The 10,770-nt window shown below is 38.3% G+C and overlaps 1 pseudogene; it reads left to right on the top strand.

Annotated features, from left to right (window-relative positions):
• Window positions 1-3,766: 3,766 nt before the first annotated feature.
• LOC114371557 lies at window positions 3,767-4,248 on the top strand (annotated as a pseudogene).
• Window positions 4,249-10,770: the final 6,522 nt, after the last annotated feature.

Raw genomic sequence — 10,770 nt, forward strand, 5'->3', positions numbered from 1 at the left:
GAACCAATTCTTTGACATTTTTGGATTACTTTGTTTGACTAAACCTTCATGTTGCAGTATGTATGGCAAAACTTCATTACTGTTATTCAAGACATACAAGTGAGCTTGTAACAAATCTTCTACTCTTGGAGTGATAACATGTAGTCCTCTTGAACCCTTATCACCCACTCTGTCGTCATGTCGAGACTCGGGAAGCCCAACAGGTTTAGCCTTTTCAATGTACTCTAAACAAAATTCAATGGCTTCTTCTGCAATGTACCTTTCAACAATAGATGCTTCGAGACGATGTAGATTCTTCATATACCCTTTTAAGATCTTCATGTATCGCTCAACTGGGTACATCCACCACAAATAAACAGGACCACAACATTTGATTTCTCTGACCAGATGAACAATTAAGTGAACCATGATGTCAATGAAAGCAGGAGGAAAATACATCTCCAACTGACACAGTATAATTGTAGCCTCATTTTCTAGGTCAACAAACTTGACAAGATCAAGGACTTTGCTACATATGGCATTGAAGAAAAAGCACAGTCGAGTTATGGCTAACCTGACTTTGTTAGGCAAAATGTCTTGTATGGCCACGGCTAACAATTGTTGCATCAAGACGTGAAAATCGTGAGACTTTAACCCTACCAACTTAAGATCCTTCAACTGCACAAGGTTCTTAATATTTGAAGAGTATCCTTGTGGGACTTTAACCCGATGCAAACACTGTGAAAAACTGATCTTCGGCTTTCTGGACAAAGTATGACAAGCTGAAGGCAAGTATAATTTTTTTCCCATCAAACCTTGGATGCAGCTGCGATCGTATGCCCATCTCAGCTAGATAATGATGGGTATTCAAACCATTTTTCGTCTTTCCTTGAATGTTAAGGAGTGTCCCAATGACATTATCACATAAATTTTTCTCCATATGCATAACATCAATACAATGCCTAATGTCAAGGTCAGACCAGTACGAAAGATCAAAGAAAATCGACCTCTTCTTCCATATGCAACTCTTACTTTTTTCCTTCTTTTGGGTCTTTCCAAATACAATATTCACGTGTTGAACCCGCTGGAAGACCTGTTCACTAGTCAACGATATTGGCGTAGTTTCATGTTCTTGACTTCCATTAAATGCTTTTCTCAATCGCCTATAAGGGTGATGAGGTTTTAGAAAACGTCGATGCCTAGTGTACACTCTTTTTCTACCATGTTTCTCTTGTATGTAGCTTGTGTCTTCTTCACAGATGGGGCATGCATGATGACCCTTAACACTGTAACTGTTCAAATTCCCATATGCTGGAAAGTCATTAATGGTACAAAAAAGCATTGCATGCATTTGAAAAGTCTCATTCTGAAATCCATCAAACACTAAGTCCCCTTCGTCCCACAGCTTTGTCAGGTCTTCAATCAACAGACTTAGATAAACATCAATGTCATTTCCTGGTTGTCTTGGGCTGGATATCATCATCGATAACATCATGTATTTTCGCTTCATGCACAACCAAGGAGGCAAATTGTAAATTACTAGTAGAGCTGGCCATGAATTGTGTTGAGTGCTTAAATTGCCATTCATTCCATCACTGGCTAGTGAAAGCTTAAGATTTCTTGGCTCTTTGGCAAAATCCGAAAAGAGACGATCTATCTTCACAACATTAAACATACTATCCAGGTTAGTTCAAACAAGTTCATCATGTACCTATATCAAACTTCTTGATGTCAATATCTATGCCAATAACCCGAGATGCACCAGCAGTTTTTGCTCCCTCTGCAACCTGTCAAGTGTAAATTAAAAATCATTATAGAAGCCCAAAAACATAAACACCTACAATTGTAACTGCAAAAACTTACAACAAGCCCAACAATTCCAAGGCCAAAAATAGCCTAAGATATATGAAGCCTAATTTATTGGAAACTACATATTCTAGAGTTCCATTTTAATGTTCTTAGCTAAATAATCAAGCCTAGCTCCTAACTCCACAGTTCAAGAGTGAAAAATGAATTAACGAAACCACCAATTTAAGGTATCCAAATTTGATTGCAGGGTTTATCATAGTCCAAAAGGGTATGCAAATTTCACAGGCATGCTTGTCAATTTTAATTTAACTAGATAATCATATAGAAATTAATTAACAAGATTGAAATTACAATCACAATTATGAAGTAATACTAATATCAGAACCATGGTTTACATGATATTTATAGTTAAGAAGTATATATCAGAAACTATACATGACTCAAATATAAAAAAAATACTTTGCTAAATAGAAGAATGAAGATTGAAAAGTCTATATTTTTTCAAAAGCACACTCCAAAAACATTAGTATCAAAAGTCATACTTTAGTGTCTATAGAAGCACTTAACCTAGCTGCAAGTTGTAGAGAAGATCGGAAAGTAATCAAACTTTTGTTATAATAGCACTCTTTAAACTAGCCACAAATTTTGAGAGTAGAAAAGAAGCCAAAAAGACATTTTGTTTCATAGCAAATTGTTTGGCACTCTAGGCCAACATCGTTTACTTGGTTTATACTCTTAAACTAATAACTTGCCTCTCTTTAACTATTTGTTTGTTGTATGCATACCATGATCTATGCACTCTTCGTAACGTGTGACTAGAAATCACCATCAAACTTGAAATCATGGTGACAACTCGCCATGTGGAACCCCACCACACTAGAGAGAGATGTAACCCAACCTAAAAGGATTGAAGTATTGAACAAGTTGTCTTAAATTCCTAGTGGTTCAATATCCCTTTCATTGCTTAAATGGTCAATACCAATTTGGAAAATAACTAACATAAAAATTACTTCCTCCTATCAATCCAGCGAAAATAACCATCCCTTGGCTACCCTTAAAGGTATAGGCTACTTCTAATTATGTACAATCTAGAAATTACATCACATCTCAACACGTATAATTACATTAATTTCATCAACCTTTGATCATTAAGGAAGGACAATTATGGTACCCTCTTACATAGTTATGGAAAAATTATTTTCTAGGTTTGTCATTTTCTCACCTTCACTTTACTTTCTTTTATATAGATTGTGTCAATTATTGTTTTCATAATAATAAATTAAGCAGTGGAATAAGTGATTGTGTTAGCTTTTTCCTTCTGTTATGTTTAGGCACGCATGGCCCTGGCCTACCTATGAATGGCCAAGATCTTCCTTGAAAATGTAAGTGAGCATATATAGAGAGTGTATGTTAAAATTTCAATAAATTTTCATTTCAAAACGTTAGCTGAAAAAAGTATATTAAGGGTTTTTTTAATAACTTTTTTTATAAGTAGTTATAAGAGATAAAAATAGGAAGTAGAATAAAATATAAATTAAGATTTTCTGATAAGCTAAAATTAATTTGTCCTTAAACTTTAGAGATGCTAAATGAAGATATTTTTTTTTTATAAACTAAGTGCAAGTTAATTTTAGCTGGTAGGATAAGTTTAATTTATTTTACTTTTTATTTTATTTTCTTCTGATATAATATAGAACATATATATCTTTCATGAGATCCTAGGACTGTCTTCCATGGAGATAAGTATGATCTAGATCATATGGAAAGAAAATAAGAAACAAACACTTAATACTATATTACTGCCATTTCTTTTAATCATTTTTGTAGTGAATAACAAAATGCATGATTTTCTAGCAGTTGAACTAAAACCTTCTTCTAAACAACTTTCAGGCCCCCACACTCACAAACCTACCACGAAACACACATTGTTTATCTCCCTCTCTCTAATATCCTATACAAAGTGTTGATTGGCCAAGCCATGGATACAAAGGAGTTCAATTTTCCTAGAATCAGTGATACTTGTGCACACAACATTGATTCACCTCCTCTATGGAACCTGTCACCAGCAGCATCTCCTAATCCCTACTACCAAGGAAACAAAATAGGAGAAAATGAGTGTTTTGGAGCAAAACTAGTAGCAGCTGAGGCTCACAGGAAGAGTTTTTCATATGTGGAAAATAGAAAGAAAAGATTTGGTTTAGAGGAGGATGAGAACAAAATGGCATGTTGTGGGAGGATTTCAATGAAGAGTTGTATTCAACAAAAGGGTCTGCTACCTCTTCTTCTAGGGAAGTGGTTGAATTAAGATATGCTCTAGCATTAACTGTTACAAAGACCAATAATACTTCATTACTTCCAACTAAGAACAACAAGCCTGGCATGGTGGTCATTGTGAAGCTCATGAAAAAACTATTATCTATCAACAATTCTCAAGGTAAATCAAGAAATAGAGTGAGATAATTCTCAAGCTTTGCACAATTTGCCTAATTTCCAAGGCTTATGTTGTTGTCAATCACCCTTACTATCATCAACTTATGAGCCATTGCTATATATAAATAGGTTAAGGGAGGGACCCATTATCCCATTCCTATCAAGAAGCACCTCAGGAGGGCACAGGAGATTGCAGCTCAGTGCAAATTGCCCTAGATATAACTTGTTGATTATGTGCTAGAGTTTTTTCTGCATCTTGGGAACACAAACTTTAATGAACAAAAAGGATTGTTCAGATCCATATTAGCAAAAATAAAGCCACATTTTTAGAGTCTTAAGATTGATTTTGCTTGGTTAATGGTATGCTAAAACAAACTAAAGTTCAGATTTTCCTATCTCATCATTAGTATCAATAGAAGCCTTCTATCAAACAACAAAACTCATTTAGAGTCTTAAGATTGCTTCTGCCATTGAACTTGAGGACAATGTTTCAATTGAAATCATAGAAGCAAGCAATGAAAGGCATATTTTAGTTTCAGGTTTGAGGACAATGTCATTATGTGAGTTAACCCTCAGTGACCAATGTATTGTCTTAAGAGGATCACAGTGCTCAACAACACTACACTCAACTACTGCACTAAACTGCACAATTGCATACCCTATGCCTCACATTGAACCGCACTCTATCTATAATAGATGGTTAAGCTAGCCTTCACTAATCCAGATTTCTTGACATTAGTTTTAAAGCATAGTTCGACTAATTAAAGCATAGTCCTACAAACTCATGCCAGCTACAAGTCAAGCAGTAAGTGAGGAAGAGTCTAGAATTCCCCCATTATTTTAAAGCATAGTTCGACTAATTACAATAACAAAGAATTTGTGCTTCTGCAATAAGAACTATAATATTTATCAAGTATAAACTAATAAGCTTAAGAAATCCACAAACAAAAACTTAAACATAACCACAACTAAAGGCCAATACAATTAAGCAAAACAAACAACGAATTTGTTAGATTTTAAACTACGAATTGGGTCCAAATATTTCTAAGCACAAACAAACTAGTACAAATCTAGCTAAATTGCATCAAGTTTTCTAAAAGGCTATTAGATAATGCATATAATCATTATTGGCCTAGGCTTATAATTATACAATAAATATGAACCTAGTAGCCAGCTTTAAAAAATGACACTCTTCACAAAGTTGCAGTCTACAATTGAAATCAACATACATGTATAATGAAGATTATTTTGAACTTCATTAGAAATTAGGAAATCAAAAATTCACCTCGCAAATGAAACTGCTAATGTATAGATGTCATACCCTAATTTCGTCCGGGGACATTTGTTGTCAATATGCGGACCTTGGTTGATCACTTTGGGACACTTAAAAAAGCATCGTCGTGTAATCCGTAAAGTTCCGTGACGTTTCGGAAAGAAATCAGCCAAAAAACATGAAAATAAGGGTGTATTTAGTAAAATAGGGGTGTAAATAGCTATTGGACCCATTTAGGCCCATCCAGAAGATTCTGGAGAAAAGGTTGCTTATGGTGTAAGCAACCCAGCTCGCCTGGGTGCGCTAGGCGGCATCCACCTGCCCTTTTCTCCTATAAATAGGGGAAAGGGGCTGAGTTTAAAAAGTCTAGGTGCTTCCAAAATGGGCGGCAGCCCAACAATTTTTGCATTGAGTTTTCACTTGAAATTAATGAGGAAAAGAGAAAGAAGGGAAAAAATCCAAGCCGAGGTGCTTCCAAAATGCTTCCGAGACGTTTCCGTATGCGATTCCGTGGAAGTTCTTCATCATTCCTCGCCGTTCTTTGTTCGTTCTTCATCGTTCTTTGATCTTCAACTGGTAAGTTCTCGAATCCAAAGCTTTCAATTCATTCTATGCACCCTTAATGGTCCATTATTGTTTTATATGCTTTCATTCTTACTTCGTTTACTTTCGGTATTCTTTGTCAATCGGAGGCAAGCAAGCCCATTGACACGCAGAGACCAACGTGGTCACTTGCGCATTTTCGTCGAAGACTCAACGTCTATCGACCGAGACTATTGCAGCCCATTTTTGTTGCCATCCTCAGACAATCGAGTCCAATGGCGCATAAAGGTTGTAATGGTCACACACTCTTTGCTATCCAGAGATAATCAAGTCTAATAGCATGCGGAGACACCTCATGGTTATCTACACCTTCATCATTCAGAGACGAAAAGTCTAATGACACGCGGAGACCAATCATAGTCATCCGTCACATTCATCAACCAGAGGCCAGCGGGCCTGTTGATCGAGACTACTTTAGTCTCACCTTTATCATCCAGAGATGGCAAGTCCGATGACACACAGAGACCAACCATGGTGATCTGCTGCCTTCGTCAACCGGAGGCAAGCAAGCCCGTTGACACGCAGAGACCAATGTGGTCACTTACGCATTTTCGTCGAAGACTCAACGTCTATCGACCGGGACTATCGCAGCCCCTTTTTATTGCCATCCTGAGACAATCATGTCTGATAACGCGTAAAGGCTGTAATGGTCACACACTCTTTGCTATCCAGAGCAATCGAGTCTGATAGCGTGCGGAGACACCTTGTGGTTATCTGCACCTTCGTTATCCAGAGATGGCAAGTCTAATGACGCGCGGAGACCAATCATGGCCATCTGCCACCTTTGTCAACCATAGGCAAGCGAGCCCGTTGATCGATACTACTTTAGTTTCACCTTCATCATCCAAAGACAACAATTCAGATGACACGTGGAGACAACATATGTTCGTCCGCACCCTTCCTATCCAAAGACTATCGAAGTCCCCTTTATCATCTAGAGACAGGCAAGTCCGATGATATCCGGGATCAGGATGGTCGTCCGCTTCTAATCATTTTGAAGATTTTTGCAGATTCACCTTTGTCATCCAGAGACGATCAAGTCCAATGACGCGCAAAGACTTTTTTATGCTTACCAGAGACAATCAAGTTCGATAGCATGCAGAGACATCATGGCTATCCAATTTTATCACTTTCAAGGCACTAAGGTTTTTTCTGATGCCCCTGATGCTCTTTTCTGCTCTTTCTAATTGACAATTTTTGCTAATTGAGCTATTGGTCGGTCAGGTGAAGGTTCAGCTCGAACGAAATTTGTGTCTTATCTTTACTTCTCTTTTATCTTCAATAAAAGATAAGTAAAGAGGGGCAACTATCATACCCTAATTTTGTTCGGGGACATTTGTTGTTGGTATGCAGACCTTGGCTGATAACTTTGGGACACTTAAACAAGCATCATCGCGTAATCCGTAAAGTTCCATGACGTTACGGAAAGAAATCAGCCAAAAACATGAAAATGGGGGTGTATTTAGCAAAATGCAGGGTGTAAATAGCAACTGGACCCATTTGGGCCCATCCAAAAGATTCTGGAGAAAAGGTTGCTTCTGGTGGAAGCAACCTAGCTCGCTTGGGCGAGCTGGGTGGCAACCACCTCCCATTTTCTCCTATAAATAGGGGAAAAAGGTTGAGTTTAAAAAGTCTAGCAATTTTTGCACTGAGTTTTCACTTGAAATTAGTGAGGAAAAGAGAAAGAAGGGAAAAAATCCAAGTCGGGGTGCTTCCGTAACGCTTCCGAGACATTTTCGTAAGCGATTCCATGGAAGTTCTTCGCCGTTCTTCGTTTGTTCTTCGATCTTCATCTATTAAGTTCTTGAATTCGTGGCTTTCAATTCATTCTATGCACCCTCAGTGGTCCATTCTTGATTGGTATGCTTTCATTCTTACTTCGTTTACTTTCGGTATTCTTTTCTTCCATTTTTAACGAGTTTTGACCGATCATTTAAGCCATTATCTCATTTAATAATTGATAAAATGAATTTCAACCGATCATTTGTGTTGTAATCTCGTTTAATCTCTATAAAAACAAAATCCAACTGATCGTTCATGCAGTAACCTCGGTTAAATCAAAAAAAGAAAAAACAATAATAAAATAATCAAAATATATGAAAATAATAATAACATAATAAAATAATAAAAAAGCCCCAATCGGACATTTTACCTTGAAAGTTCCTTTAAATGAGTTGATAATAATCAAGTGAAATTAAGGCTAAAATCAACTCACAAATCAAGCTTTGTCCACAAAAAGGTCACTTGAAATTGTTTTAAGGTCAAATGCCTTAAAAGGTCCTCTTCGCTTTTATCGGTTAAAATGGACCCTTCAAAAGTATAAATCAACACACCGTGTAACTTTACCACTTTATAAAGAACTACATTGGTCTGAGTTCCTCATCGCAAATCGAGGATACATAGGAGCAAAAACCCCGCTTTTGTCAACCCCAAAATAAAAAAAAAACATAAACAAAGGGAAAAATAAAACAATTTGAAGTCATGGTATTGCACATTTAATTAAAAGCTACCGTCCTTTGTGACGGATGCATGGGGTGCTAATACCTTCCCCGTGCATGAAAACAACTTCCGAACCTTTTCATACTTAAAGTTCGTAGACCCACTTTTGGTTTTTCTAACGTTTTCCTCAAATAAATGTTGGTGGTACCTCTGCGCGTTTTCCTCCCTTGGAAGACGCACCTGTGAGCCTTCGTGTCGCCCTCCCGCTGAAGGGTAGGTTTCTACAGTTGGTGACTCCATTGGGGACTTTTTTTTAGAGTTAGGCCTATTAATCTTTTGTGCAAATGACATGATTTCCCTTTCATCGGTTTCCCTTTAGTTCCTTTATGTTCTTATATATAACTCTTTGATGCCTTTAAGTGTGTTTTAATGTATGCATGAGATAGATATTTATTGATTTGATGCACACAAACACCAACACCTTCTTGCACGCACGATGAGTTAAGAAAGGGCCCTATACCCTGGTCCATGGGAACATAGGAAGTGGAGGTGAATTCATGGTCATGCTAAGTCTTCGACTTGCTTGATAATAGTGAAACCTCATCTAGAGATTTTCTCTTTGATGATATGTTGTCGCTGGTAGTCCCTACCGCCCCAATATTATTGTCAAAGGGAATGATACCTCTAGAAACCATCAAGAGAGATATGACCACCTTGGGAATTTTTACTAAAAGCCTTTAGTTCCTCCCGTTTAGGTTCCTAAAATAGGGGCACGAAGCGAACACGCTGCGTGTTTTTTGTTTTCTTTAAACACTATCATGCATATCCCCTAAATGTCATGTGCGTCTCTGTTGTATGATTGTTTGATGATATTACCATGCTTGTGCGTCCCCCTATTGCGCTACAAAACCATGCACGTTTTAATCTGCATTGCGTCATCACACATGTGTTGTATTTTGGTCCCGTTATTTTGTTACGGGAAGCTGGAAGGTCCGTATCACCTTCTTAAGTACATACATGGGGCACTATGCTGCCCAAATGTTGTAGTTAAGAAGAGGTAATCTTCCGGGCTCTCGTGTTCGTAAAATGCATTTATGTCATGCATTGCATAAGCATCCCTTCATGCATTCATCCATTTTCTCCCATGGTAGATGTCAGAGTATTGATTCACACAGGACTTTTTCATTCTAGCAAAACATGGGATCAAATCAAAACCTTTGTTCAAGAAAAGGTTCTATCAAGTCAAAATCAAAAGCCTAGAAGTCACCAGTCTGTGAGAGTTGGGACAGTTGATGGGTCAACTTCAATGGCAAGCCTTCCGCAAAGCCGATGGTAAGATTTGGGACCTAACTACGGTAGAGGTCTCCGTGGAGGCAATTGTCTCCCTCTCCCAGTATTATGACCAGCCCTTGAGGTGCTTCACCTTTAAGGATTTCCAGCTAGTTGCCACTGTGGAAGAGTTTAAAGAGATCCTGGGATGCCCACTGGGAGGAAGGAAACCATATCTTTTCTCAGGGTTCTATCCCTCCATGGCTAGAGTTGCCAAAGTAGTTAGAATCTTGGCATAGGAATTGGATCTAGTAAAGCAAAATAGAAATGGAGTAGTCTGAGTACCAAGGAAGTGTTTGGAAGAGAAGGCAAAAGCCTTGGCAAGTCAAGGCGAATGGGCTCCTTTCATTGATATCCTGGCACTTTTGATCTTCAGAGTTATCTTTTTTCCAAACATGGATGGGTTAATGGACTTAGTAGCGATTGACGCTTTCCTCGCCTTTCACCACAACAAGGAAAACCCGATCGTCGCTATCTTGGCTGACATATACGACACGTTCGACCGAAGATGTGAAAAGAGCGGCGCAAGATTTGTTTGCTGCACACCTGCCCTCTATGTGTGGTTGGTTTCACACCTTTTCCGCCAAGAAGGAAGGCACGTCTGTCCACTACAAGGTCATCGCTCGTGCGCCAGAAAAAAAGAGGCGAATTGAGACCAACTCTTAGCTAGCATAGAAGGAGCATCCGTTAATTGGTTCCCTCGCTGGAAGGAAGGAAGAACCAGGATTCTATTCTCATGCGGAGGATTTCCAAATGTTCCCTTGATGGGAACAAGGGGTCGTATTAACTATAATCATGTCCTCGCCATAAGACAGCTTGGCTACCCATGAAAGGAGCGCTGTCAGAGGAAGGCCTCACGCCTTTCATTGCATGGGGTTTCAGTGACCCCAATGCGAAGGTGCTTCAAG

This window comes from Glycine soja, chromosome 2, assembly GCF_004193775.1.
Source record: "Glycine soja cultivar W05 chromosome 2, ASM419377v2, whole genome shotgun sequence".
NCBI lineage: Eukaryota > Viridiplantae > Streptophyta > Magnoliopsida > Fabales > Fabaceae > Glycine > Glycine soja.